Genomic DNA, 25622 nt, shown 5'->3' with positions numbered 1-25622 from the left:
CTCGAATACAAACAGCAATGAGAGCAGGTCTAAAAATACTGCCAGGGATCGGGTTAGAAACAAGACAGTGAGGGCTGGCTAGATGCCTGATTTATATTTCTGAATATAGACGTTCGATTAGTAGGTAGAGATCAGGACCATAGGCATAGTCAAGTTATGTTGAGACAACTAAATTATTGAATAGAGATCATACAATGGCTCAAACAATTTTGATAAGATGCATTGCCCAATAAAGTCTGACTAGTAGCTTGGGAATGTCACTGGCGCTGTAAATAATATTCAAACGCAAAAAGAATACTTGATAGACAGAATGCTGGTCAATGTCAATCATTCACCCCAGTACAGAGATCTAGACCTAAATCCATCGTTTTTTTGCTCACCATGCCATCCCAGTTTGGACCCAGCCATATGCAAATCAGTCTTGACCCTGTGCCCAATGAGAACAGTCCAGCCCGAACTGCCAGGCCAGGTCCTCCCGGGACTGGAAACAAGCATCCTAGGACCGGTTTCGGGGTTTCACCCCTTTTCAGCCAGGATAGCTTGATTCCAGTGGCATGGAGAGCCCAGGACTCACGTCTGAGCATACCCGTCCCACTCGGGGTGACAAATGCAAAAAGAACTATTGATGGACAGAATGCAGAACAATGTCATACATTCACCACAGTACAGAGATCTGGGCCTAAATCCATAGTTTTTTTGCTCACCATGCATTCCAGTTTGGACCCAGCCATATGCAAATCAGTCTTGACCCTGTGCCCAATGAGAACAGTCCAGCCCGAACTGCCAGGCCAGGTCCTCTCGGGACTGAAAACAAGCATCCTAGGACCGGTTTTGGGGTTTCACCCCTCTTCAGCCAGGATAGCTTGATTCCAGTGGCATGGAGAGCACAGGACTCACGTCTGAGCATACCCGTCCCACTCGGGGTGACAAATGCAAAAAGAACTATTGATGGACAGAATGCAGAACAATGTCATACATTCACCCCAGTACAGAGATCTGGGCCTAAATCCATAGTTTTTTTGCTCACCATGCCATTCCAGTTTGGACCCAGCCATATGCAAATCAGTCATGACCCTGCTCCCCATGAGAACAGTCCAGCCCGAACTGCCAACCAGGTCCTCCCTGGACTGGAAACAAGAAATCTGCGAATGAAAATAATATTCAGGCATCAACAATGATAGTCATTGCATTGAACAAACGATCCGTCCGAGCACATAAAAGACAGTGGCCCGCATCAACTCTTTCTTTCCTGGGTTTGGCTGAGGTGATGGGAAAAGTGTAAAACCTTCAAAATCAATGACCTTCCTGCTGTGGTGTTAGCTCATTGGAAATGTTGATGTACCGCTAAAGTAGGTAGAGGCCTAAACCCAAGACCACAAAACCCATATAATGTTACCAAATCTGTACTGGACATTGGAAGGTTAAAAGACGGTAATGTCCAGCGACCTTCTGTGTAAATTTGCCATGGCTAAATAATGCACTTACCTCTCATTCCATGGATCATAAAAAATAAAACTAGACTGGTCTAATTTTTTTTAACCAATCATAATCTTGCATAAATCCTGATTATTGGGTTTTACTTAGTTTGCTTAATTTTTCTTACGGTTACTTTTTCGTACAATTTTCGAGATTGGTCAGAGCAGAAAATGTTGCACAGGAAGTGCGAAACCTGATGTGCACCATGGCTGCAAGCTCTGCACGACCAACTTGCACTGCATTACTTTTGAATCTGACTGAGCTATACAGTGAGCTGGTACCTCCCATGGTTTCTGTACGCGAGGGCAAGCCTCTAGTTACATTTTAATACAGATGGCTGCAAAACTTGTGTTGGGCTACCTCAACGCCAAGAAATCGTCCAGTGTACATATGCTTTACAAATGACAGTAACATAAGTTAACAAGCTTGTACACATAATTCTCACGTAAATTCCGCATAGTATGTATGGGAAAATTATGCAATTTCGTTCATCAATAAACAAAACCCAAAATGGAAACCTATTATAATGATCTCAGTCTTGTTGTTTAAAAAAAAAAAAAAAAAAGAATGACTGTGAAGGCAGTCGCAGCAACCCACATAACTCTTGCAAGCCAATTACCAAAGTCCTTAATCAAATCATTCGGTTCTTTAATTTTATTACTGTCCATCTCCAATATCATCCTCCTGAATGGTAAATATGCACTACCAATAAACATGTACAGACAGTGTAAAAGGCGAGGAATGTGACAGAAGCCCACAGGAACTTCATAAAACAAATCCATTATTGCTTTTATCTTAGGAATGAACATCTACAACGCCCCAATAATAGCTCAATATGGAGCAACATATATCATGGCAAAAGAACTTTGGGCCAGATGTACAACCATTTTGCGATTCGTAAATTGTGAATTTTAGCGACACTTGCTATTAGCGAGTCGCAAAATGAAATGTACTAACATGTCTAAGATAAATTTAGCGATTCCCAATGGGGTCGCAAATTACCTAAATCATTAATATTAAAGTTGCAGATCGCAATTGAAGAAGTGTGATATCAGATTTTATCACGCATGCAAATTTTGGGCCCTAGTATGCTGTCGGTCGGTGAGCCTCCAACCCCTCGTCGGAGGCTCACCGACTGACTTCTGGTTGTCTCAAGGAGCCCGTCGGCCAGTTGGAGGATGCACATAATCCCCTATGTACAGCATTTCTGCCGTGGGGATTATGATGTCGGTTTCCGACAGGCTTTTCATGTCAGGCTTTCCAACATGAAAAGCCTGTAGGAAAGCCCTGCCTCAGCGGCCTCCGGTTGGGTACCTATGGTACCCCCTGTTAACCTCTGCACCACGTGGCAGGTACCGTGAGGTGCCTGGCACGCGGTGCAGGGATTAACGGAAACTTCCATTTCTCTATGGGAGCTTGTGCTGCGGCCAGTTTCCGACCACAGCACAAGCACCCATAGAGAAATGGGAGCTTGCGACCACACTATGCGCTGTCGCATCGTAATTGCGGTGTTGGACCGGAGGTGGGTCGATCCCGAGACCGCGGTGATGTCGGTCGGAAGCAACTCCGAATGACATCATAACGAGCCCCTTACTGATTTAATACACAAAAACCTGAAAGTGCATTTACAGACGTAGTGCACAGAAAAATTTAACCTAAGTGACAGCACCATAAAAGTGTGCTTGAAACTGTAACAGTAGATATGTTTGCAAAAAGAGTGCAACTACTTATTATTAGAATGTAATAACAAAGGTTTAATATCAGAAAAGTGATTAATGAGTGTTTATATTTACCAAAGTAACAGAGATTAATAACATGGCCTAGCATTTCTATTGCTTTTTATTATCGTGCACTAAAAGAAGAATGTGGTGCAAATATGTAGAAGTAGATATGAAGCTGACATTTTACTACAGTGATTGTTAAGAACATGATGTTTATAGAGACTGATAAACAATATTAGAAAAATGACTTTTAAGAATAATTAACATGCGTGGACTTTGGAAATTTGTAACAGTGAGCCATAGTTGGCGTTTACCAGTTTCATGTAATAACATGTTAGTGAAGCACTATTATTTTCTTTTTTATTATAAATGTTTGTTTGTGATAATACCTTATATTTGAATTAAATTGAGTTAAATCATTTGAAAGTTGATGTATGCATCCAAATGCCTTTTCAATGTGCTTTTCTCCTGATTCTGCATGTTTCCCCTAGCTCAATACAATGGAACTTTGTGTTTTCTGAATGTTTCATTATTTGTACTAAACATGCAACATATTTCATTTTAAGGACATTCCTTTAAAGTTCATTGTTTAATAGTTTGGTGAGAAGTTGACCAATAACTCGAAGACACAGACTGTTTACTTTGTAATTTCTTACCGGTGGCAAACCTGTGAGGCCCAGAAAGCCAGATCTTTACCATAAATAGTATGGGAAAGTATGCAGGAGTAACTAAAATGTCACTACATACGTAAACTAATCATATGATGGACTGACTAGTGGAGTGACACCACGTCATTAAGGTGTCATAAGGACTATAAAAGGAGAATCCCCAAAGGCGGGGCAGCGCTATAATTTTTCTACTTTGACAGATACAACGAGCCATCATTATTTTTCTTCTCTTCTCCTTGGGAGACAGATACTAAGCCATTGCTTTTTGTGAGAGGACTGAATGCTTTTATGATGATTTTCAACCATCCTTGATATCTTTATTTTTGGACTGCCTTCTTTGCCGAACTATTGATTTAATGATTCTCACTTTTGCCTATGCATATGGACTTGCCCTTAGAGGACTTTAAACTTGATCCTTTTTGCTCCTGTGCTTAGAATCTTTTAATGGTGCTAAGGAAGCTACCTACTTAGCTCCATAAATGGTAGTTGTGATTTGTAACTTTGAAACCATCCTCTTTCGGATTTGATTTTCTGATCCAATGTGTAGCTTTGGACTACGTATTGTAATTTTTTGGACTGAAATGCTAAAGAGATTTTTTGATTTAATTGATTTTGGATCATTAATACAATAACAAATTGCCTGAGCCCATTATTGTGTCTTGATGTTCTTTACTGAACTGTATGTACTATATTTCCAAATAGATTAATTGCACTGTAGAGAGATTTAGAGAATCTTTTCAGAATATCAAGTTTTGCTCCTTTTATTTTAAGTTGAAGTGGCCGAGCTCCTCATCTGCACAATTCTGGTTAGACTTAATTTCTTCAGGAGGTTAGGTCTTCCCATTGCAATACTTTATTTATATAGTATGAGCCTGAGAATAGTGTATTGGAACCTGATTTTCAGCTTGTGAGTTAGTCACTAATTAATGGCCCTCATTGGGTGACTAACGCTGTGATTTAACTCCCTAGTTCCCACCCCTCCTAGCGGAGGAGAAAGACCCATCAAAGGACCATTTGCCTCTGTGGTAAGGGAACTGTTGTGAGGCCATTACAATTTGCAACCCATTGGGAATGGCATGTAACCACAGGGATGGTGACCTGCTGGGGTCAGCAGACCACCATGTCTGTGATTGCTTTTCAAATAAAGCAACTTTTTTTTCCTGAACAGGGCCTGCTCTTAAAAAATGTTGGCACCCACATTCACAAAGGGGAAGGAGTCCCTTAGGGACCACTTTCTATTTGCAAATGGGTAACCATCTCCTTCACGGAGTCTGTAAAATATGAATGTTTTTCTACCACTTTCCTGTCGCTCCACATTCATACATGCCACTGCGACTTGCTATTAAGAAGGGATGCCCTTAAAACACACCTTCTTGATAGCAACTCGCAAACCTTATTTTGGAGTTGGTAATAGGTTACTGACTCACAAAATAGGCTTGGTACATGCTGACAACCATTTTAGGGGTTGCAAAGGGCCTGATTCTCGTTTTGCGACCACTAATAACAGACGTACATCTGGCCCTTTCAGTGATGTAGCAAACTAGAAAGTAAAAATATGCCACCATTTTGTGTTTCCTGGCGGCTACACAAATGTGCAAAAATCTGAAATGAGACACCAAAGTGGTTTGATGCATGTGGCCGCGCTATCTGCTAGATAATCTGCATGGCAGTACCATGCACAGGTTGCGGGAGTTGGGGACGGTGTTAACCTCTAACCTTTATGAGGTAATGTGCCCCATAAACCAGATTCAAGCAGCATTTCAAAAATACAGTCAATATGAAAGGACTGACTTTTAAAGGGAGTTCTAGACCAAGTCTTAAGTGTGCAGCAAATCATGAGTAAATCGGACAGCATCCTTAATGCTCAGGAAAACGTCATGTCTCACTCCTCCCAAATTCTGAGGTTTTTATAGGCATTTTCAGCATAGGGAATCATTCAAACTGCAAAGTCAGCACGGTATGAGCTTAGTTCAAACAAATTACAAACAAAGTGGGCTTGTTTCAGGCCCGGGATGCCCCACCCCAGCTCTTCAGCAGGCAGGATCATATCCTCAATGGTCCCAAGCCTATAATACTGCTGAGTGGGCACCCTCACTGTCGACCCATAGCTCCTTGCACCAATCATCACAACACTGACCCCCTTGGGCTGGGAAACATCTGATAGGCATGTTGCATAGAGTAGGGGACGGCTAACCCAACACTGACCCTTATACTCCTTGGGCTGGGAAACATCTGGGAAACATCTGATAGGCATGTTACAGGCAGTAGGGGACGGCTAACCCAACACTGACCCTTATACTCCTTGGGCTGGGAAACATCTGGGAAACATCTGATAGGCATGTTACAGGCAGTAGGGGACGGCTAACCTTGTTAGCCCAACGTGGCACTAACTAATTGGGCCTGACAATGTACCTGTTGAGAACCGATTAGTGCCGGGTATAACTGAATCCCCATGGGGGTGGCTATCAATGGGGGAATCCGTCTAGATCTGTTCTCAAGGCTCTGGCTGGACCTCATCCCCCTCAAAAAGTATTACCTGACCTTTATCGGTCTGGAGTGCAACCTGCACACATTTGTACACAGACCCCCATCAAAAGAAACTCGAAATGTGACCAGCTGGAGTCTGCTCTTATTGTGGGGGAATATACAGTTTCTGAAGTGTTGAAATCTAAGCAGACATTAATTAGAACAATTTGCATTTGCTAGAGTCCCACTGTATAATTCTTTTGATTAATAAGTCCACGTAGTCATACATCGTTAGCCTTCTTTTTTCATACACAAACGCAAGCAGAGGCACAAAACCTGGGAAAATTGTCCTTTTCACCCTGTGACACATGGGGCTACCATACAACCATTACTTTCAGCCCCTAAGGTAGGTTGGTTCACCTCTAGTCCTTACCTTTTGGATATGGACCACATTCCATCTGAGACAGAGGGGAGTCTACAAAGGGCAGCATAAGATTCCAGTTGCAGTGGAATGGAAGACAGTGAAGACATATAAGGGCAGCTCGTATGTGGCCACGTCTTACAATTTCGAGCCCCCAGCCCGGTATGGTATATTCCAGCGGAGTAATGGTGACCACGCGTCCCAGATTTACCTGGATACCTCTAGTTTTTCACCATCTGTTCAGTACATTTCAGTAAATACAGCACGTATTCTGGTTTCCAAAGAGGGTAGCTGAACACAGAGGAGAGAAAGTTCTATATATTCGAATGTAGGTTCCAATAGCAGAACTTAGCAGAACGCATTTTAATTATTACAGATGCTACTGTGGGTAAATTAAAAGATGCATTTAACCAAGTTGATGCAAAATCATGGTCCTACTTTTATGTTTGTAGAATGAATGGGTTTTCGTTTTCCAAAATCTGGTCACCATTTGTAAAGCTTGTGTGACGTTGCTCGTCTTGTCCAAGTTCAACCCAAAATGTGGCTATATTCACAAATTTATGTTCCTAAAACTGGCTCTATAGTACTATATTTAAAACATATTTTTTTATTCCAGCTGTGCACTGATGCACTGCTTATATATAGGTGGCAGCGTGGGTGAAGAGCTATAAACAGTACCGTCTAGTTATTTCTGCAGTAATACCGACTGGGTTAAGAAGGGCGTAGGGCCCCACTCTGTGCCCCCGGCGCCTTCCGGTGAAGAGTTCTGCACATTCTCAGCGGCCGTGGCAGGAATTAGATCAGGCTTTTTGTCAGTATGAGCGAAGGTCGGGTTATATCATGAAGAACAACACAGATGCTCTCCTGCAGCGCATCTCCATTAATTAACTGTAACATGCACCGGCAGCCATAAATCTAAGCAGGGTAGGATTGGGATCACAATTTTCGCTCGCAAAAACAGCGGCCAACCAGAGTCCCAAACGGTTAGTATATTTTTGAAGGTTTGAATGGCGTGAACTCGATCCGAAGTCGTTGGAACAATTACCATGAGCACCAGCTCCATTGTACAAAATTAAATACTACATTTTTATAGTAGGTCGATTAAGTGATTTGGCCAGAATCACCGGATTTTGAGGTGACGCCAGAACGTACTTCCCCAGTTCCAACTTCAGCAGCTCTGAGACCATAACGCTACATGCAATTTTTTTTTTTTTATCTCTGGGAGCACTGACTTCACATCGAGGCCTATGCAAATACTCCCCCCCCCCCCTTCAAGGCCAAAAAACACTGGAACCGAGGTGGCAACACCTGCTCCCTAACAACGCCACTTGTCTTACTAACCCCATCCCATTATAGACTAGGGGGCAGATTTACAATAACTGGCGCATCCCTGCATATCAGCAGGGCTGCGCATGTTATTTGCGTCATGGCAGACACCTCTTGCACCACCATGGATGCGCCGCACCATGGGACAAGAATAGACATATGCGTGACGCATCTGCTGCCGTAAAGGTGACGCATTGCTGGAGTCACGACGCAAGCGCGATGCAGCTCCAGCAAGGCTCGGGGTGCCCCTATGCCTAACATGCTGCATCTATCCTTACGCCTGCTTCAAGCAGGCGCAGGGTTTTGACGCAGCATGGCCGTAAAAGTGACTGAGTGAAATCTTGTAGATTTCACTCAGCCACTTTTAGGAGGCGTTCCTGCACCGGAACGCCCACCCCCTACACCAGAACGCCTACATGTGGCGCAGGGCTTTACAACGTGATGCATCTCCCTAGATGCATCACGTTGTAAATACCCCGCAGCATGGCGATGGCTTTGCGCCGCCGCTGCGTCACAAAAGTGACGCATCGGCGGCGCAAATGTGGCGTACCAGGCTTGTAAATCTTCCCCTTAGGGTATAACCTGGCAGGGGGAGGGGGGGGGGGTTCAAGAAAAGCACACGGTTGATGCTGCTACTCCAGGGGGCTTAGATGAGAATGCCACCCCACCCGCCTGCGAGGCCCATGCATACTCCCACTCTCCCCACACTTGCCATGGTCTGAAAGTGGTGGCCCAGCAGGGGATGACACAGCTTCTGCGCCAGGCCGGCCGCACGAGGCAAGGGGCTGAGGTGAAAATACAGTAAGGGCCAGAACAACACCTGATCCCCAGTCTTACTTTGACAGCATGGCAGGGGAGAGTCCATGATAATGGCGATACTTCACAGTGGCATGGCAGCGACCTGGGAAGATAGTAAGTTTCTGTGGGCCGGTTTACAGAGGCCCCACAGATGACCCTATGGCATTGGCCCATCGCCCAGTGTCCGACTGCCCACCTTTCCCCATCCAAGCCTGAACCTAAGGGGGAGAAAGCTGACATTGATGTGGGCATGGTCGAACTGCCCGTAGTGGGCACCAGGCGTTTTTCCAGTTGTCCTTAACTGTGGGGGCCAGATTTTGGACTGGTGTGGGCCGTTTTTGCTACTGGCGGCTGTTTTTTTACAACCCCCTCTAACAAAAGTTCAGCAGTAGTGTTTCCGTTGTTTCACACCAGCACCCACTGCCCTCACTCCCGCCGGTCCGATGTAATTGCCAGGGCTGGTTTGCTTTCCCAGTCCGGCCCTGGATGTGGGCTATGCATCTCCAATACAGCCAGTGGATTCCTGTGTGTGCCCAGCAAGACATCTCTAGAGTATGGTTGCGTCACCATTATCTCGACTTTCAGGACTTTCACACCTTGAATGGATTTATAACCATTTTGAGGACAGGTATGAACCAAATTCAGACTGACAAAAATGTTCAGATCAGCCAACACTTCAGGAGACTGCGACATCATGCTCTGAAAAAAGGTTCTAGTCTGCAGCCCTCTGGGATATATGCGACGGAGGCAGAACAGCCGGTCCAGCTCTCTAACAGACACTGTTCTTTCCCATCGGGCGATTGCATGCAATGGTTCTAACTTGAAACCAGCCGATCCTATATATACAGTTACACAAAAGAGCTCTAAGGCCAATGTAAATGTGTAACAGAGCTTTACAGAAACACCTAATAAAACAACAAGCAGTGGCAAAGCCAATAGCTCTTGGGTTGGCAGCCACCCTTTTTGCTTTGCAAATGCTTATTTTATTTTTGAATGGTTTTGTATGAAGGCACATATTGTACAAAAAAGCAAGCAAAGCAGCAAATAATTGTGGGGGCCTACGTGACCCCCCTGGTAAAAAAAACACCTCCCTGGGGCTTTTTAACAGTGTGATGCGGAGGGTCTGCATGGACTCCCAGAGCCCTGGGGACCACCGCCTCCCTGGTGCATATAGGAGAAAGGAAGGGGACTGTGTGGGCCACCCTCATGGAGGCAATAATTGCTCTAGGAACCACCATCCCACAGGGCCGGCTCCTGCTGTGTACTAGGGTGCCCACCCCTGGGTCATGGCTGTTTGATCTGACTTTGCGGGATCTTTGACAGCTCCCGCAAAGTCAAAGCAAACACTCTGCTGTCAACAAGTGGGAACTGTGTTCTCACTTACTGAGAGCTGAGGTGTCGTCTGCTTCCACGCCTGCAGAGCAGGACCGTACTGGCCATAGTGAGCACTGGGCATTTTCCCAGTGGGCCGCTAGGGTGGGGTCCGGTTTTGGGCCCCTGGGGGCCGTTTTTGTTACCGGAGGTCGGCAATATTGCCCCCCTGTAACAAAATCGTCCAAAACTGGCCCTCGCAAACTGCTCGGCTGCAGTCCCCCTCACCCCAGGGGGGGCGTCTGAGTAGTTTGCCAGTGCCGGTTTCTATTCCAAGTCTGGCCCTGCTGCAGAGACACGGGCAGGGAAACAGTGGACAACTGCTTTGACACACAGGGAGCTGCGTGTTTAGCAGCTCCCTCAGAAGGTAGGGAGCCAGCACGGACTGCGGGGGCCTCGAGGATCGCCCTGCTGTCCCAGTGGAGCCGGGTTGCCAGACATGGCCGGGCCCTGGGTGATGGGGTCCCCCAGGCCAAAATCGGCCTGTTGAAAAGGGCCACATGACCCCCCTCCAACATTTGAGAAAGGCCAGGCCCTGGAGGATGGGATGTTCCGGGGCCAAAATCAGCCCAGGGAGTGGGGCCGCATGGTCCCCTCCCCTAAAAGCAATAAAAAAAAGGTCAGGCCCTGGGAGATGGGGTCCTTGAGTCAAAATCAGCCGCACACAGCTCCTGTCCCCAAGCCACTATTGGACCCGGGGACCCAATCCCCCAAAACTAAAAAATATATTATTAGGGGAGAGGGGCATGCAGCCCCCTCCTCTAGCCTGTAGATGCCCTGGGGACCCTCATCCCACAGAGCTAAAACCATTTATATTAGGGGAGAAAGGTGCACCCTCCTTTCTTAGCCCAAATGAGTCTCAGGCACCCCTTTCCCCGGGGCTATACACTAATTATAGGGGAGTGGGGCACATGGACCCCCCTCCTCAAGCCTTAAGAGGCCCTGGACAACCCATCCTCTAGGGCCAATAACATTTACTTTAGGGGCGAGGGCACCTTGTCTCCCTCCCCAAGCCCAAATGAGCCCCAGGTAACCCTGCGCCTGGGACCTTAGTCTAATTAGGTAGGGGGCTCGGTGGCCCACTCTCCTGGGGCCCTTTTTTAATAAATGGTGAAGGGGCACAGCCCCCCTTACCTAGTCAATAGTGACTCCAAGAACCCCACCCCCCAGGGTCAAACTTTATAAGTTAAGGGTATAAGGGTGCACAGCCTCTTTTCTTGAGCCTTAGTAGGCCCTGAGGACCCCATTTCAGAGGGCCACAGTTAACCTTGAGGGGAGGGGGCTTGTGGCACCCCTCTCTGAGGATTAATAGACACGAGTACCCCATCCCGCAGGGCAGAACTCCTTTGAAAAGTGGAGGGGGGCCGGGTAGATCTCCTCCCAAGCCTTAATCATTCCTGGGGGACCCCATCCCATAGGGCCCCCATCCCCCGAGGTTGCAGTTAACTTAAAGGGAAAATGGTGGGTGACCCCCCCTCCCTGAGCCTATTGTGGTCCTGGGAGCCCATTCCCCTGGACCGGGTTTATTTGGAGGTGGGTATTCCGGTGCCCACCAGGGGAGCAACCAAGTAGCAAGGTAGGGGGCAGCTGCCCCAGCCAGCTCCCTGCATACTGCGGGAGCCGGCATTGCTCCCACCTAGCGGGAGCAGCTCTTTCTGCATGCTCTCCCGGGTGGGAGCAATCTGTGTTTACCTGCCCATATAAGTGTGGCATAGAAACAAAAGTCTGCTCCTAACTGGCGCAAGCAATTTTAAAGCTCCCGCTGGGTGGGAGCAGACATACTTTCCCTGGCTGCGCTCCTGCGGGCATTGAAGGCATGTGCACTCCCAATCTGTCCATCTGAGTCCTGGTAATCTGTATTGGGAAGTGTTTGAAGATGGGAATGGCTGTGCCGTGAGAGTTCGCAACATAGCATGAATGATTGGCTCTGGCATAGTTATCGCAGATGAGGATAGTGCAGCAGTTGCACAATAAGTGAGTTTCTTGCAATAGGATTACATGGGTCATTTAAGATACTGGAACACATCTCGTCGTGTAGTCTTATCAATGAACCATTTCCATTCCATGATATCAGCCTGAGGGTGCCATGTGAAATTGTCATGGTGAATCTTTACCTTCCTTCCAGATGCTCGGGCTAGGTGTGTGGTGCTGCACAGCAAAGTGAACTAAACAAAAAAGACCAAAGTAAACTTTTTTTCTAAACTTCTGTCTCCCACACTTCCACCAAACAGAAGCATCTGTCGCCCCTCTTCAACTCTGAACCATATGGAAAAAGAAAATGGCCCCACAAGGTCCCTGAAATGTCCTATAAAAAATATAACTGTAGCAGACCTATCAATCAAGAGGAACGCAAGATCAGTATTATTGAATCCATGGCTGGCATATCCACAACCCTCCTGATCATCATCAAGAAAAATGAATCTCCAAAGTTTGCAAAAGGACATGACCCACCAAGCAAGAGTAACATAGGATCAATATTAGGAAATCCAACACAAATCATAACCCCAACCCCCACCCGATCATCATCCAGGAGAATGAGCCCCCAGATTTCATAAAAAGGAGATCAAGGGCAGTCTGGGTTCTCACCAGGAGCACAACCAGGGAATCCTGATTTGAGGATGATACCCTGCCACTGACCTCTGGCTAGTAGTGGACCAGCTGCTTTCTTTTTCATGGTCCATCTTCCTATTGGAGCTTAGTTCTTCGTCAGCGGCTACACCCGCATCTTCTCATCCGTCTGCTCCAGCCTACCAAGCCTGGGCCCTCCAGGCGCTTATTACAAGGGTTCCAAATTTCATGCCAGTCCCAATTGTTCTGTGGCCTTTCAAAGAAGCAAGTTTTGCCATCATGGATGATCTTAATTTTCGCTGAGTAGAAGAGCAAATATGTTGGAAGCATTGCTCTCAACTTTTGTTGGACAGTGAAAAAGGATCTCCTCGGTTGTTGCACTTGCAATGTGTAGTCCGTAAAGCCACTAATTTCAGCAGAGTCAATGTGTTTGGCCTGTGAAAAGCAAGATTGTCTGAGTATGGTGCACCTGTTTGCATAGTTCAGGAAACAGGCATTGTTCACAACCATCCATTGAAGGGCAGTGATTTTGATTTGTAATTCACGCCCCACAATTCCTGTATGCTGCCACTAGTCCTTTTAAACCATTTGGACCCAATCAGCAGCTTCACGGCACCAGCAGCTCCAGCCCCAGTGAATAGCACCCCCAGTCTCAGCCCATCTCCTCACCACTAGGTCCACAGGCCCTGTCCCCACATGCAAATCCCAGCTCCCAGGGCTTCTACCTCCTCTTCCCCAGCTCTCTATAAGGAGTGGTGTCACGGTTTTTAACATTTCTATGCTCAATTGGACAGAAGAACATTTACTGAGATGTAAAATATGCTTTCTGCAAAATATCATTTTTCATTTAACATATGAATAAAATAATTGCTAATGACAGTGAATTCCACAGTGCATGTGCACAGACAGAGAAAGCTTCACCGCAACATTTAGCTCTCATTTTGACACACGCAGCAATTATTGGTTTTGCAAAGATTGGTGTATTAATCTCAAAGTCCTGGCAGCCTGATATCTCTTACAACTTTGTTGAAGGAGATTTGGTCCCCAGAACCAGACGTTATTAAAGATAAGCAGAAATACTTAAATTGTATTTGGTCTCTGAATGGCCTTGATACCATGATACCATTGAATGGCCTTAAGAAAATAATGTGCCAAGTTTGTGCACTGCATGATGTTTTAATGTCCCCGAAAACTTTGCTAAATCGTATCTATCATCGAATGAAGGCATTTGTATTTACTACTGCAGATTTTCCAGCTACGAATGTAGAGAAGTCCTTAGTTGTAAATGCCACACAAGTGGTAGTATATTAATGTCACACAGTATGGTTTGCCGTCTAAGTTTGAAAATGCAGGGATGTGTCGCATTTACAAAAATACGGTGCACCCCTGTGTTTCCCCTAGCGCTGGCCCTAATAAAGCTGCTTAGCACCAGCGCAGGCACCCTTGAGTCATGTTGCATGGATACCTGCGATTTGCTCTTCAAATGGAAAGTGCAAAAAACAAGCAGAAATTAATTATTTCTCCTTGTATCGCCGGTCAAAGACCAGGTATTTCCTGGTCTTAGTTTTTGGGGCTGCCCCAGCCTTGTAAATATGGGACAGCATCAAAAAGCAATGGGTGTTGCGGCGGAACGCCCACTGCAAAACCCATTGCACGCCCCTTTCATGCTACGTGAAGCGGGAAAAGGGGCCTTATTTACAAGGCGGTGTTAAAAATGAGAAGGAGATACCACCACCAGAACGTCATTAAAAGTGACGTTCTGGTGGCCATATCACCTTGTAAATATGCCCCTCAGAATCTGAAATCTGAACGTTTACCATCATGGAAACGGTCGTAAAGTTACTCCATCCAAGGGCTGGAGAAGCTCCCTAAGCAGGATGATAAGGGGAACAAATGACCCCCAGATTCGCTGGGTGTAGGAGAAGGGTTTTCAACACGAAAATGTTTTCTCTGTTGAGAAAAAAGTATGAATTTGCATAGTTGGCTCCATGTCACCATGCACGATTCTACAGTCTGTAGAAGTATGCCCAGAGGGAGTAGGTTCCCATCAGAGATCTGGCAAACGTGCACCTGGCACTGCTTTCAAGGTATACCACTGGGAATGTTTGTGAATTCTGCAAATAAACAAATCTGCACCCGTACATATGCGCACATCTGAGGAAGTAGATTTACTCCTTTGCTCGTGAATAGGGCTCATGAATAGCATTTGGATCTTTTTCTTATAGAGTTTGAGAACGTGTGAAGCTATAAAAAATGTATAAACAGAGGAACACTTTAAACTAAACCTTTATTTTACTCCCAGACTAATGCTCTGCTACACAACGCTATCTTGACATCAGCCACATCTTTTAAAGACTCTGGGATATATTTACAAAGAATTGCCTTACGCCAATTTGAAACGATAGGAATGCACCGTAATTACAAGATTTGCTGCATTCTTTCCTTCCAGCCGGCGAACAATTAGCAGTTGTGCGCCAATGCAGGTACCCTTGCACTATGGTGCAAAGGTGTCTGTGTTGTTGGCACAATTATTTTTGTGCAGAAAGGTGAACCTTCCTGCATAAAAACAATCACAAGAGGTTTTTTCCATCGTTCTATGTGTGCTGCAGAATGCAGCGCAAGTGCAAAGAAGAAATAACTAGGAGAAATGTAAACATTTCTCCTCGTTGTGCCTGCTCTCTAGAGGCTCAAAGTTTTGGCACTGCCCCAGGTTTATGCGATGTTGCAAGATCTGGGGCAGTGTCAAATTACAGGGGTGTTGAGTGGGAACACCCACAGCAACATCCATGGAACGCCTCTTTCACATAGAGTAACGCAATTTACTCCATATCTACAAAACCATGAAAAGCCACTTTGGGTGGCTTTACATTGGCTGGTAGATATGGCTAGGCCCTGTGCGCCACCGGAACATCACATAAAGTGTGTGGGTGGGATCTCCATTTTTAAACAGACTGTGCTCTTTTTCCGAATTGTCCATTGTGGGGTGTAAAGCGGCTTCCCTCTCTGTAACCTTTTCTAGTAATTTCACCCTATCAGGGACCCTGATCTATCACCCTCTGTGCTCAGCATCTAATATTATTTCATAGCTAGCCGATATTATATCACCACTCGTTCTGTGTTTTTCCAACTTTGCAGACCTCTTAATATCCGCTATGTATCCCCTGACAAATGCTTTGGTCGCAGACTTCAAGTGCCTCCAGCTCTCCCAAGCTGTCTCTTTCCCAGTCATAGACTTGGACATGCTGTTGATCCAATTTTTTCTAATGTGACCAATTTATCTATCAATTCACCCCTTCCACTAATGTGGTCTGAACACTTTGCTATTCCTTTTCTGGTTACTTTAGTAAAACCCTCCCCTGTCCTTTCTTCTAGTCAATCCCTAAGGAAAATAAAGTGGGCAAGGGTGACCCAAGCCAGCTTTACCCAGGTGCTGGACTTGAATCTTTCTACCCTTGATAGTTATGTCAAAACAGTTATTTTGCAACTGGACAGATGGATATCCGGTGCACCGGATCAAAGCGCTCCATTGGCATAGCAGATGATACAAAGAACTAAACCTTCGGCTGATTGGTTTAGTCGAGAAATTAGTCTCACTTAAAAAGAACTGCAAGCACATAAATCATTTGTGGTGCAGAGATTTTGATCCTGCCAGCAAAGCTAATTATCGGTCGTCCTCAATAGCCACTTTAAGCATGCGCATTGGGATGTTTATACCAACAAAATAGCTGTTGCCCAGAACTCATCTTGAGAAATATTCTCTATTGTCTAGTTTTTATCTTCATTGAGCCGAGTTTCAGCCTCCACCCCGTCTTCAGAGGAGGGCTGTAATACTCTTGCTCAGTTCTTCTCTGATAAAGTGGCATCTATTTATTCCTCTTTTCCTGAGACTTCCAGAGATGCTTCATGTCTCAATTCTTGGTTTGAACCTTCAGTTGACAGCACCAGCCTGTTATATTTTAAGCCCATTGAATCTGCTGAACTATTCCTTCTGATTGTGTCAGTCAAGTCTGGCTCTCCAGCTGATCCAGCCTCTCCCTCCAGCCTGAAGCGAGGAGTGGACGTGGTGCAGCCTGTGCGTTGTGAGCTAGTTAACAGCTCTTTTGCGTCTGACCGGGTTACACAGTGCTGGAAGCATGCTACCATAGTTCCAGTCCTCAAAACCCCTCTGCTAGACTTGACTAAGTCCGTAAACTATAGGACTTTCTCACTGCTCCCTTTCTCTTCTAAGGTTGCAGAAAAGTATGTCAACCAGCAGCTCTCTGTCTTTATTGAGGCTAAAGACTTACTTCAAAGGATACAGTTGGGCTTCTGCCCTTCTATATTATGGAGTCTGCCCAGCTGCTTGACCCAGAATCCATCCTCCAAATCCTCAAAACGGGTGATACCACAGCACTGCCTATGTTGGACCTCAGTGCGGCCTTCAGCACCTTGTCCTACAACCTCTTAATCGAGCATTTGTGGAGCTGTGAAGTCGGCCACAAAGCCTTGCAGTGGCTTGCCTCTGCAGGAACACACCTTTCAGGTGTGTCAAAAACCTTTCTACTCTCAGGTTTTTCCATCACAGCAGGGGGTGCCTCAGGGCTCCTCTCTTAGCCCAACCCTATTCAACTTATATATGCGCCCCTTGGCTGAGATCATCGAGCAACATGGCTTTAACATCATAATGAATGCCAATGATACTCAGCTGATTACCACCCTGTCACAGAACCCGGTTAGCACAACATTCTCACTGAGGACCTGTCTGTCGGCAGTCACTCATTTCAATGGAACTGGACACTCATGAACTGAATGCAGGTAAAACAGAGGCCCTCATTCTAGGCAAACAACCCTCGATCTGGTCCTCTACTTGGTGGCCTGACTCTCAGACATTTACCTTCCCCTAAGCCTAGGGTTAAGAACCCAGGCATTTGGTTCAATGATAGGCTCGCATTTGACAGCCAGATCATGGCCCTGGCAGGAAATATTTACGGGATTTTACAAATCCTCAAAAACTCCTTCGCTTCCTGCCTGAATCTTTTTTAAAAAACAGTCGTTTTTGCCACTGGTTATATCCAGGCTGGGCTACTGTAATGTTCTGTACTTAGAGGTATCACAATCCCGGCTGGTAAGACTTACTTGAGTGCAGAGTTCTGTGGTCCGCCTTCTGTTGAACCTTCCTGTGGTGGGTTCGTCTTGGAAGAAAAGACGTTCAAAGTGGATGTAGAAGAATCCTTTATTTCATACAGCACAACAAGCACAGCCCAGTACATCTGTCAGCTTCGGAGGTCTGTGGTATCCTGCTGCTCAGCCAGAATGACTGCCTGATGGAATGTTAGTGTTTGGAATGTGTGCGTGCGTGAATCAGTTGGATGAAGGGCTGAGCAGCAGGGAAGCTGCTCCTGGTGGGGCTCTTACTTGGATTCCTACTTTACTCAAATCTTATCACTGTATATAATCTTATCCACTCAATAAATCTACAAGATTAATTACCTGGCTTGGAGCGTCCTTTCCTCAACACTACAAGGTCCCAGCATAACTGTCAGACCCCGAACCGTTCTACCTGGAACCCCACATAGATTCCACCCTCACATTCCAGTAACCATGGCAATGAAGACACAACACTTCCTATGGGGGCCTCCATGAGGACTGCGGTTTCTAAGCTGCATTGGTTGCCTCTGAAGAAGAGACTTTCATTCAAAGCCCTGAGCAGTGGCGTCACTAGGGGGGTGCGGAACGCACCGGGTGACACCATCACATGGGGTGACACCGTGGGACACAAGGAAAATGTGCACCGTACGCTCTCCGGCCGGAGCAGAAGATGGCGAGCGGGCACCTATGAGGCCTTGAAGTACTGAGCAGATGGGAGACACCAGCATAGGACCCTGCCTACCTCCTGGTGAGCTGTTGTGCCACAATCAGGGGCCCGAGGATCCGTGGGTCATCGCCTGGCTGACCCTTGGTGCTGGGGCCATGTTGGAGTGAGGGACCACGTGGGTCCTGGTAGAGGGGGAAGGGCCTCCGTGAATGCGAGATCCTGCCGTGCCTCGCTGGCGCAGAGAAATAGGCCTGTGTGCCGCCTCTGCATGTCACCGCTGCTGGGCATGTAATTATACAAGGGAGGTCCCAGGAGGCAGCGGGACCTTCGGAGCTCCGTGCGATGAGGGGGCCAGGGCCTGTGTGATGATCCTGCCCCTGCCATCTTGGCAGGGCCCTGGGGTCCGGTGGCTGTTGGATTGGAGCGAGGGGACTGAATATGGCCCGTCTGGGCCCTGCGTGCCTCAGCAACTGTGCCTCTGATCTCCTTCATCAGCCCGGAGACCGGAGTGTGCAGGCGGACCCAGATCGGTGAGTGACACCCCCCCCAGGGGTGGGAACAGGCGGGGTGAGGAGCAGTGAGGTCACGGTGTGGAGTGCTTCCCGATCCTGGGAAGGCCTGTGTTGTAAGACGCCCGTAGTCAAGAAGGAGGAGAGGTTTGTACCATTGCCTGCCCTCTCTCCCCATGTGCCTCTGGATCACTGTCCTGGACGGCACTAAATGGGACAGGGAGGAGCCCTGGCCTTGAGTGGCCTAGTGTGGATTGATGATGATTGATTGATGGGGGAACTTATATAGCGCAGCTATCGCCCTACGGGCATCCTGGCGCTTAGACTGAGGAACGGCAACAGAGAAAACAGAAAGGAGTCATGACCGCTAGCCTGGTTTAAGCTTTGGGATATAACCAGGTCTTGAGTCCCTTACGGAATTCAAGAATTGCCACTCGCCTTGAGTCAGTAAATGGAGTGAGGTCATAGTATCTCTGACTCTAATAGTTTTTAAGGAAATGTAAAATGTGCCTTTAATTATACAGCACTTTCTAGCATGTGGCGCTGGGCCGGTCCGGGTCACTGAGCCACACTGTTGCGGGAAGCTGCGGTGGTAATCGGCGCTGCCAGCACCATGGAAATCAGTGTCAGGGCCGGACTGGGAACCAAAACCGGCCCTGACAAAGTGCTCGGCCGGCCTCCCCGGGGGGTTGGGGTGTGGCCGAGCTCTTTGCCTGGGCTGGTTTTCGGCCGATTTTGTTAAAGGGGCCGATTTTGCAGCTATGCTGCAAAAACGGCCCTGTAACAAAACCGGCCCCCAGGGGCCCAAACCGGCCCCCACCCGTGCTGCGCACCGGGGGATTGCCCGGTGCCCGCTACGGCCAGTCCGGCCCTGAGTGGCGTCACTAGTGGGGTGCAGGGGGTGCGTACCGCACTGGGTGACACCAACCCTAGTGACGCCGCTGGCCCTGAGCTACTGTTGCAGGGCTTTAACGAACAAGGGTCCTCGTTATCCTCATCCATTTATCAAGCCGTACTTTCCTGAGGTGAGCCTTAGATCCTCGGAGGCCAAGCAGGCTTGCATCCCCACTGTAAAGAGAGTACTCATCGGGGACACTTCCTTTACCACCTATTCGGCCGCTAAGCTGTGGAACTCTCTTCCTCTTCGACTACGACAGGCCCAGACAGAATCACGTTTCCGTAAAATGTTTAGCTTTTACTTCTTATTAATGCTGTATACTTGTCTTCAGCGCTGGGACACTTAATTAGAAGTAACTATGCGCTATATAAATTACACTATCATTATTATTATCTCTTGCTTGGCAGTAAACTTGTCACATACATTTCCAAAAAATAAAATTGCATTAGAGGTTGCATTCCTCTGAACAAATGTTTACAAGTACAGAGTAAAAAGCTGCACATAAAGAGGAACCACATCATTTCAAAAGTGTTTCTTGCCTGCATTACCCGGAAGCCACTGAAAATAGCCTCTTTATGAAGCACAAAACCGCCTACAAAAGCAGAGTGAAATGGTGCCCTACTGAGCCCCTGGCATGTCGTATTAACTAATTATTCTTGTTCTGTAATCTCTGACTTAAAATAGAATGTGATGAAGTTGAGTCATCAGACAATTGTTGTTTACCGCTTCAGAAGGCCACAGCATGGTGGCATTACAGCTTGAAAGATAAGCGCCCTTGACAGCACTGCGTGTCAAGCATGTTTTAATGAAGGCAGGTGGTTGGCTGTGAGAGGTTAATATGTACAGTGACTCAGGAGCGAGCATCTTCTGCCACGGGCCTTTGTCCAGCAGGTAATTGCTGCAGACCAGTCTGACATAATGATCTATCTTGCATCCGGAGGTGCGCAGTACCATTCACATTGAAATATGCAGCTACAATCACAATGCAGTAGGGTGACCAGAATTTTAAAGCCAAAAACCGGGACATTTCACAAAAATAGAAGAAGGACTACAATTTTGCTTCAAGCGAGTGCACAGAATGACAGCGCTCCTCAGCAGAGAACTACAAAACAGGCAATAAGAACATACATAACATGCAATTTTTAAACCCAGTAGCTTGCCTGTTAATTAAATTGCTTCCTTGAAACAACTGCTAACTATCCCTGCTTTGCAAAACATAAAAAGCACCTCCCGCCGTTTTCAGTCGACCCTCTTTAAAAACCGGGACATGAGCTAAATTTCTTGAAATCTGCTGGGACAGGTGGTGAAAAACTAGGACTGTCTTGGCAAATCCGGGATGCCTGGTCACCCTACAATGAAGTGTCTTTCACCTCTTTGTGTAAAACTGTTTGGCTTGTTTCATGACCTTCCATTTTTCTGCTGCCTGATGAAATATGGGGGCATATCAGCAAGAACCAGAGATAATTATCTCTCAGCGCGCTTAGCGCGAGGATATTTATCGCCGGCTAACGCTGATTTTTATCGCTGAGATAGCGTGCTATCAGCAACGCTCATCTCAACAGCGATAAAAATCAAGGCGCAAACTGCCAAATGTGCGATTATCGCTGGAAATCCAGCGCTAATCGCACAACGTATGGCGAATGCTTGCTGATAGGGCAGGGACAGACTTAGCCATGATATCCACCTTCCATAGGATATCATGGCTAAGTTAGATGAAAAGCAGGCGTAAGGAAAGTAGCGATAACAGGGGTTAGTGCTACTTTTCTTATCGCTCTGCAGTCTAGCGTGAGGCTTGATAATAGGAGAACTGTCGCTTAGCGATATTTCTCCCGTTATTCTGGGGAGGAACGCTAAAGTGGCGATAATTGTCTTGCTGATGTGCCCCGTAGTCACTTATAAGCCAATTATGAGGTCCTCATTGTGAGAACCGGTATGAGCACCAACAGAGTTACCGATAACGGATAACTCTGGTGGGGGTGGAGTTACAGTGGGATCCTCTTAGAAATGAGGAATTACCAGGAGAATTAGTAATTTGGGCCCGATTCCTCTAGAAACTCACCACTTCTCAGTAGAGGGTCATCTGGAGATTTTGTCTGTTTTCAGTGGCTGAACTCTCCGAATGAACCACACAGGATGTACGGTGCACCAGTGAATCTCGTAATTTCGAAGGTGCAGGTATCATTTGTTACCGCCACATTGGAATTACAGAGGTACTCCTAATGGCCCATAGTCTTGTCAACAGGCGTCTGAAATGGGTATAGACTTTTTATTGAGGGACCCATACCAGGATATTTATGTAAAAGAAAGTTCAAGTGCTCTTTGTTTTTCAAAATGCACCTTTTTAAAATGTTCACAAATCTAAATTTATGGTATTCAACATAATTTGTAGATTAATTTCAAATGTTCTAATCAATTCTCCCAATCCACACCTTCAAATGTATTACATTTATTTATGGAAAGGTCAACCAAGTCTTGCTTGAGTTTTGATGCAATGGTACTTTAACACCACTAGGAAAAAACTGTTCTTGTGGCATGGAAACCTGTGGAAGGTAGGTGCTAAATAGTTTACGTTTGGACACTTCATTCAGACATAACAGCATATTAACTTTATGTTGAAGCATGATGACCAGGTAGATGCCTTCCTGAAATTAGTAAAGGATGTATCACAGCCATCCAAGTGCAAAATGGAACACCGTTCAAAGCAAAATGACAGACAACCTGAGTTTTGCTCTTTATCAATCATTCCAAAACTTTATGGTCAAAATTAAAAACACATTGTTAAAAACATTTAGGTCAATAACATACATGAAAGCATCTATACGTGACACATTACACAATTAGCCATAGGTTGTATTTGTAATTGTATTGCACTTACTACACCTGACGAGGCATCAAAGCGCTTTTCGGCAAGTAGCATACTACTCCGGAACCCCAAAGGATTAATTAGTAGTGGTAGAGTTAATCTGAGCGATGGACATGTGAGTTTGTTAGTTGGATTGAATGGGATAATGGGGGGATGGAAGAGGGAAGAGTCTAGAAAGTGTTGTTTGGGAGATCATGATAGTAAGATGAGCTTTGGGATGAGTAAAAAGAAGAGATGGAGTAGGGAACAGTCTCTAGAAAGGGATTAGCGAGATCATAGTAGTAAAATGAGGTTTGGGATGAGTCATAGGAGGGATACAGGAGGGAAGAATTTAGAAAGGTTTGTTTAGGAGATCACAGTAGTAAAATGAGGTTTGGGGTGAGCCAGGAGGGATAGAGGAGGGAAGAGTCTAGAAAGGGTTATTTTGTAGATCATAGTAGTAAAATGAGGTTTGGGATGAGTCATAGGAGGGATACAGGAGGGAAGAATTTAGAAAGGGTTATTTTGTAGATCATAGTAGTAAAATGAGGTTAGGGATGAGTCAGAGAGTGGAGGTAGAGGATATATTGAGAGGGGTATAGGGTGAGACAGAGTAGTGCATTTTCTTTCTTTCTTCTACAGTAGGAGTAAAGTAATAAATATATAGATGCATAAATACAGTGAAAGGGTACACATGAATAAGGAAGACAGTATATTGAGATTTAAATTTGTATTGTATAAACTCAGACTTTCAAGTGTTGCTGTAATTAAAAGTAATTTAATTGTGTATTTTTTATAACTCGATTTTTTAACTGAGTTTATTTGTAATAATAATAATAATCTTAATTCAGCAGTAGTCACAGCCATAAAAGAAGCAACATTAAAAAAGAATACAACATCAACATCAGATACATTTGTTAACAGCATATCACCTAAATGTGCAAAATTCGCAAATAACCTTGTAAACATTAGTCACGACCCTCCATCGAGTGGAGATACAAGTGCAATAGAGGTACACAAACCTATCATGATCATTGACATAAAAGGGACCGAGGTTAAAATCGGCGTCAAATTCATTTGTGCCAGCATGTCACACAAAATGTGCAAAATCGCAAACCTCTCTATATTTTTCAATCACATCTAGAATGTCTTGACTTTAGTGCGGCCTTTAAAAAGTTGATAACACTAAAAAGCGTTCGAGCGTTAGGCAGAAGCTGCTGATACAATAAATTTACATAGGCATGCTTAAATCTCATTTCTTTTAAAAGCAATTTAAGAAACAGTTGCCTTTGATGCATGAAATATTTACAAAGGAAAACAAAATGTAGGGTATCCTGTGGAGACCTATTGTTGCAGCCACATGAGGTTTACCTTTCCCCTCATTCACGGGCGAACTTTTCATTCTATGCACACGAGAACTTGGAATATTGGTGTTGGCGCCTTTCTCTTTAATCCCTCATTTTGTATGTGACTTTTTTACCTTGTATGATTCATTGTTACTTCCCTTCTTGTCATCTTTTCCGTTTTGACTTTGGTGTTGGGTTTTACTGTTTCTTTTTCCTTGATACTGACATATTTGGGGTAATATGTTTGTTTTAGCTATCTTAGGACCCGTTGGGCAATATTTATTGATTTTGTGATTGACCTTTATCCGCTATTAACGGGAACTGTTTTTGGACTGATGTACATTAATGTTCTTTCTGAAGAAGAATGTATTTGAACACAGCAAATTGTTGGTTGAATTTGATTTTATCTTATTGTTTATACATGTCCATTTGATTAATTGTTAGGTTTTGTTCTTGCCCCTTATTATCCTTGGTCCACGCCCTGATGAAGGTGGGGCCCCTGAGTGGGTCCTATACCGAAACGCGCGTTGGCGCTTGATTCGCTGACCTCCTTCCTCTTAGAGTACCATCTGGCTTCCTTTGGATGATATACCAACCATTACATCCATCTGAACACCTAAGGATAATTTGTTTCACCTTGTGATTTGCGGTGTTGAATGTGACTTGGATTGAGTGTGTGTTTGTATGAATCTGATTTTTTGTGTGGGGCCTTGAACCTTGTTTTGATTAACAGATATACACATTGATATGTTTTGATTGTATGTATAATATTTATATATGTATTTACTTGACTGAAATTTTGTAAAAATTGAAATGAATAATTCAACTAAAAAATAAAATAAATATAAAAGATATATTTTTATATCCACAACTCTTGTTGGGTGCTTGATGTATCTCAATCTGTCCATTCCTTTCCAGTTTAGCTTTGTATTTCAACAGGTACCTATTTATTAGGCCCTAATATATATCCATTGAACCGGGTTTGGCTCTCTTTTCGAGTTTGTTGCAGCCACAGGGACATCTATCTTCTACATGCACAACAAAGCTGGCGGGTATTCCAGTAACTGATGAAACAAGTTCAGTCTAAAATGAGTAATTAAAAATCCATCATGAGCATTTGTTAAAATCGATAGATGAGACTCCATACCCAGCACTGATTTCACTAAGACATGCCCTCTTACTATGGGTTTACTGCGCTCCTTTTTCTCCCTAGAGGCCATGGCATGTTTAAAAAACAAATCTTTCACAATGTGCTTATCCTGTGGCTTCACTGTATCATATCTCATGAAGATATCTGCTCTGCTTAAAGCCGTGAGGGTATCCTTAACATATCTTAGCTATGAGATTTTTAATTCGTAGTCGAGTGAAAGGCAGTCCTCAATCAATAGTCTATTAAAACCTGCCTCCTGGCTAGTCCA

This window comes from Triturus cristatus, chromosome 5_1 (genome assembly GCF_964204655.1).
Source record: "Triturus cristatus chromosome 5_1, aTriCri1.1, whole genome shotgun sequence".
Taxonomy (NCBI): Eukaryota; Metazoa; Chordata; class Amphibia; order Caudata; family Salamandridae; genus Triturus; species Triturus cristatus.
This window is presented reverse-complemented; position numbering follows the sequence as displayed.